The following is a 6,000-nucleotide window of genomic DNA, read 5'->3' on the forward strand; positions in this document are numbered from 1 at the left end:
ACACACACACACACACACACACACACACACACACACACACACACACACACACACACACACACACACACACACACACACACACACACACACACACACACACACACACACACACACACACACACACACACACACACACACACACACACACACACACACACACACACACACACACTTGTGGGTGCTACTACAGTAACTATCTCCTGTGTGACTCTGCAGGCTCTGGGCCATGATGGTGACAGAGTGGCAGAACAGAACCGAGCAGAACCGAACTACAGCAGAGTTAAAGGGCTCCATGCAGTCTACCTCTCTTATTCTGGCTCTGCAGCATTGTAATTGAGGTCTGCTGGAAGGCTGCCATACGCCAACAGGATTCCAAGGCTAATTTCAGTCTGCCATGATTCTGGCCCCGCAACACTGAAGATGCTAACTTTTACAGTCACAAATTGTTTCATAATGGTTTAGTATGACTGGAGAAATAGTGGACATTCAAATTTCTCCTCTTAAATGACTTTCAATGCCATGAAAACCATATAAAATTGTTTAATACAGTACTATTTTGTTAATATTTCCCAGGTTGCAGTAAAACGTTGTGGTGCAATAGCCAACCGGTTAAGTTAATAGCAAAAAAGAATATTGGGTCAATTTACTGTATCAATTCCTCATTACAATTACACCCAGACAGGGCATAGAAATAAATGTGAAACCCCTAAGTCAAGCAATGCACAATCATCATTAAATGCCATACTTTTTGGTTTCCCTTAAGTGTTTTGTTCTCTGATATAAACTAGAATAAAGCTGTGACAGTACCAAAAGCTTGAACGCATTAACATTTTTAAAGCACAGTAATGATTTATTTTCCTGTAACAGTGGGGAACATACTTTAAATGTACTTTTTCAAAAGTACAAAGGATGACTTTTCAAGGCTGGAATCTTTGTTCAATTGCCATAACTGAAATAATGCACTCTCTAGTTGGGCTATAGAGGACCACTGCAGAGCAGAGCTGCCTAATGGCTATAGCAGACAGTACTGAGCAGACTAATTACTGAATGCCAGGTTAAGCAATACGAAGAAGAAGAAGAAGAAGAAGAAGAAGAAGAAGAAGAAGAAGAAGAAGAAGAAGAAGAAGAAGAAGAAGAAGAAGAAGAAGAAGAAGAAGAAGAAGAAGAAGAAGAAGAAGAAGAAGAAGAAGAAGAAGAAGAAGAAGAAGAAGAAGAAGAAGAATACTCATCATCATAATCATCATAATTAAAAATAATAATGAAAACATGACTGCTTATTGTATACTGTATGGCTAACATTGGTCTTGCTTCATGCCTGTTATACCAACCGAAGATAAGTGGTCTGATCAAAAAGGATTCTGTGTCTAGTCAGGATACAGAACAGAACAACTTGGTTATGCTATGCTATTGGCAGGACTTTTATACATGCCAGTGGGGAACAGCATATTAGGTTATGGCTTTGGGGAAGAAATCTGTAAAAACAGACATGAATACGAGCCAATCCCATTGTGGGTTTGATTTCAAATGTATTCACATCACTGACATCACTGATTCTAAATAAATGTTGCATATCCACTGTATTTGTTTGTTTGACATAATGTAATGTACTCAGGGGTAATTGAATAATTTACCCAGTTTCCCCCCCCCTTCAAATCGTTACATCATTTCTAAACTCTCAACTAGGACTCATTTCACAAAAGGTGTTGCGTGCTGAAAACAGCCAATCTACCTAGAACACCAGGCAGCACAAGTTGAGTTGAATGCCTTCGCTTGTTTATTTCATGTTTGATCCAAGTGAAAGCTGTTTTCTTTTACAAAGAAGCATGTTTTACTTCACTCAATCAGTGCCTCCATTACAGAGGAATGTCAAAATGTTTATATATTAGTGTGGAGCTATTAAAGCAATCTGCAATAGAATGGAGCGAAAAGGTAAAGGTTGAAGTTACTAAATAACATCAATGAACATCATTAATATTATTACTCGACTCCCTTTTGTGAGACAGTGAAATATTTGCACAAATTGCACCTACTTATAAACAATTTAATCTATTATAATTTATAAACCTTTAATTTGCTGCAGAAAGAAATGCTCAGAATGTGATCCTTACTTGCATTACTTTAATACAAATCCTTCCAAACCATTTTACCACTTAAGGCACAGGGGAAACTCTGCACTACAGTATTACACACAAAAAGGCTAGCCCTCAGCTTGGCAGATTTCATCATGGGCCTTGAATATCACCTCTAAGTTCCATGTCATGATTCCAGCTAATTCAAATAAAACGTCTCAGCTTTGGAACAGTATAACCACTTAAACCACAACAGTATCTAATGGGACTCAATGATAGATGCCACTGATACAGAGCAAAATATAAAGCTTTGAATATTTGGCAGACTGCCACCTGTCAGAATGAGTGCATTTCTCTGCCCTGTAATAGACTGTGGAGCTTCAGATCCTTCATAAGGGCATTGAATGGGCCAGGAAAATCCATCACAGACCTCACGTGTGTGCGCTGCCAGGCCATAACAGAGTACTGGGCAAACCACACCATCTCCCCTTTCATTGTGAACTGATGGTTTCTGAGGACAGGCAGGATCATCTATTTCCCACACCAGGAAGCTGCGTGGTCGAGTTCAGTTGCTTTTGTACTGTAAGGTTTTCTGGGAACAAACACAGCTTGTATCTTTATTCTTTAAAATGACACCACCATTGGATATCACGTATAACAACCAGAGGTTTAAGTTTCAGTTACACGGAAAGAGAAATTGTTTCACAACAGAGAACAACCAGGTATAAGATAAACTTGTTGCATCCTATAATCTATTCTCTATTCTTGTTAAGGTATGATTAAGGATCATTCATATTTTGTTGGAATTAAAGTGTGCTCAGAAGAGGTACCCTGCAGTTCCCTTACAGCTCAACATACTTTTTGTTATTTCAGTTACTTTTCGACATAACAGACTTTGGTCTCTGGTGAGTAAAGCTGCTCCTTCTGGCTTTGGTCCACTGAAATAAAGGACTATGTATGTGGTCTAAATTTGAGATGCACCACTGTGTTCACTTTGGCTTGCTCTAATAACAACAGGACAAGAGAGTGGTATTAACCACACTACTATACACTAGGCATCATATTTTATGATGTTTCTTACAAACCTATACAGTCAACACGAGCTCTACTGTGATGTTTTCAGTCTGAACTTAACAGCATATGCACGCTACAAAGAATATAGCCTAAAGACAAGTAAAATGATTATCCTATACTTCATCAAATACCCCAGGGTTTATGACACAATCGTTGTTCTGTCATGAAATCTTTTTCAGATTTTACAGAGGCCAGTTTCGGATTGCAGCCATCCGTAGGTGCCCTTTGAGAGCGGTTTTGAAGGAGTCAAGGGATTCACATGTCTTAATGACTGTTGGTAGGGCGTTCCACATTTTGGTGGCATAGGAGCGAAAAGAATTTAGTCCCTTGTTTGTGCCGAATCTGGGTTGTACATGGTTTGTTGCACTCCCTCTGGTGTTGTGGGTGTGGACTTCGTTTACATTAAGGAAGTATTTAGACAGGTACATGGGTATCTTGGTGGTGTATCGAATCTTGTGGACCAGAACATTGCAAGATGCTGTACCCTGTCGTCGACCCTAAGCCATCCCAGCCACATACCAGCCACACACCAGACACCACCAGGTGCCTTCATTGCTGGTGAGTGTGGCTACATTTCTATACCGTCTGGGCAATTATTTACTCTGTTTGGTCTTAAATGCAACAAATGTAGCTAAAGACAACTCTTGGAGTGACTGACAAAAAGGGAGGAAGGGGAGCACTTAACAGAACATTTAAACCAAAGTAAGACTGCTACATTCAGTTTGAACTGTTGAATGGGCGGAGAGAGAAAAGAAAGGAGGGGCTACTCCTTGCTGTGTAAAGTCACAAAAGAAGCTGGAAGCTGCGTAATTGTCGTTGTACCATGGTAACCATCACACTTCCAACGAAAGTGTGTAGGAATGGAACCCAGTGGAGTTTCAATTAATTCATTAGTTGATTGAAAGAGGCACGTATTCACGGTCAACGAACACAAGCCTGCCACCGTCCGTAAAGAAACTGACTGTCCCGATCACAGGCCATCATTGGCTACAGTAAATATCACAAAAGCACAGCACTACCCCACACACAATGGAATTCCACAGATTAACCAATTTGAGAGGAATGTTTTGAAGGGGCCCAATGGTCTGATATGATATCTAACAATAAGCAACTATCGAATAATGTTTTTGAATGGTCCATTTGGTTGGATTTGGTAGGAGAAAAGAAACTTCACGGAAGTCGTAAGATGATGAAGCAGGTAAAGAAAAATATTTAAAAAAACAAGCCTAAAATTAGGCTAAATGCAATATAACTTCAAAAATCTAATAGTATAATCATAATGTATGCATTGCTGTGTGGTGTGCAAGTGCAAACGATAGGTAGGCTGCACGTAGCTCTGGTCCATAGCAGGCACGTTAAGAGCTGCAGGCAGCCGTTTGGGTTGCATTACAATGACGCGCATGACACGAACTGTCATTCTCACCTGCTTTAGGCTAACTAATTAACACAAGTTATCTTTTCTTATTCCACTTCTTTATGTGGACTGCATGGGCGGACGCGGACTTGTGTTTGTGAGTGTGAGCGACTTGATTTTTTGTGTTGTCTATGGTAGGCTAGCCTACACACAAATGTATAGGAAATACTATATGCCTAGTCTGGTTTTGAATAATCTATTTGATACAAAAACATAGGTTGTAGAAAAGTGTACGATGTGATGATACTTACACGCATCTGTTTCTTTTGTCTTTAAAAAGACAGGTCCAGCAGCATCCGAATTCTTAGTATTACTCCCCAACGATGTGAGAGTCAAAAGTGCAACAAAACTCCTAAATTATATCCATTTCTGAACAAAATGTAAAATCCTTTGCAAACGGTTCGCTCTCACAAAAACTCCCCTTTGTTTCCTGTTTGTTCTCTTGACAGACGACTGAAGAAAAAAGTTTTCCTCTCCTGTTACTTCAATGACATATTGGGACGGAGGTTATCAACTTATCGGCATCGCGAGCATGATGCATATCCACCGTCACTCTACTATAGAAAATACATTGCAGCGCGCCGACTGAAACCGAACACCGTGGGCTACGAGATGGACGTCCCTCTCCTCTCTGAAATGTATTCAACACGTGAAGAAGTGCGAGTGCGACCTCCTGCTAGGCTTCGGTGGATAGAAGCGCTGCTAAATCCAGGTTATTTCTGAACTCTGGTGCCACCATCCTTTGGAAAGGGGAAGTGAAAGTGAGGAGTCTTCTCCCCTTGATGCTCTCACGCACACACGCACACACCCACGCACGCACGCACGCACGCACGCACACACACACACACACACACACACACACACACACACACACACACACACACACACACACACACACACACACACACACACACACACACACACTACCTAACTTTCAAAGGTGTACCCTAAGATCTAACCCCAAAATAGTTAAACAAAACCTTATCTCCCTGGAAATAAAAACGTCTGTGTTTCCGAGGCTAAACAAAACAGCAGTAGGCTATTTGAGCCCCGATATTAAAATTACAAAATGCCTTTCTGAAACACTTCAGATAATTCTTTTTTTATGGAGGATATTTTTCAGGGTTCTTTCTTGTAGAAAAACAGGCATGCTCTGGGTAAAGGAGTAAGGGAAGAAAGGGCCCAACATCTGCTTTTGTGTTAGTCTTGTCACTGACTCTTCTTTTTCCCTTACATCTTCTGACTCTTTGAAAGGAACATGTTCTATCTCTAGTCATGTCCTGGAGGAGTTCAAGTTTTATCTTTAACAGAGCTGGAGGCCCAGTCTCACTTCACTTCCCTGTACTATTAATCACTGAGGTAGCTCTGACGTGACTTGTCATTTTGCATTTAAAATTATAAACAAGAGTAGACTATGGCAAGCGATGCTATAATGTCAGCCAT

The 6,000-nt window shown here is 40.5% G+C and overlaps 1 protein-coding gene across 1 annotated transcript in view; it reads right to left on the reverse strand.

Moving 5' to 3' along the window:
* Window positions 1–5,229, reverse strand: part of LOC310865037 (protocadherin-16-like) — a 92,997-nt gene extending 87,768 nt beyond the window's left edge. Inside the window, exon 1 of the mRNA XM_083773977.1 lies at window positions 4,809–5,229. The gene's annotated coding sequence lies outside the window, so the exon portion shown is untranslated. The remainder of the gene's footprint in view (window positions 1–4,808) is intronic.
* Window positions 5,230–6,000: the final 771 nt, after the last annotated feature.

This window comes from Protomyctophum parallelum (genome assembly GCF_964188405.1).
Source record: "Protomyctophum parallelum genome assembly, chromosome: 9".
NCBI classification, from domain to species: domain Eukaryota; kingdom Metazoa; phylum Chordata; class Actinopteri; order Myctophiformes; family Myctophidae; genus Protomyctophum; species Protomyctophum parallelum.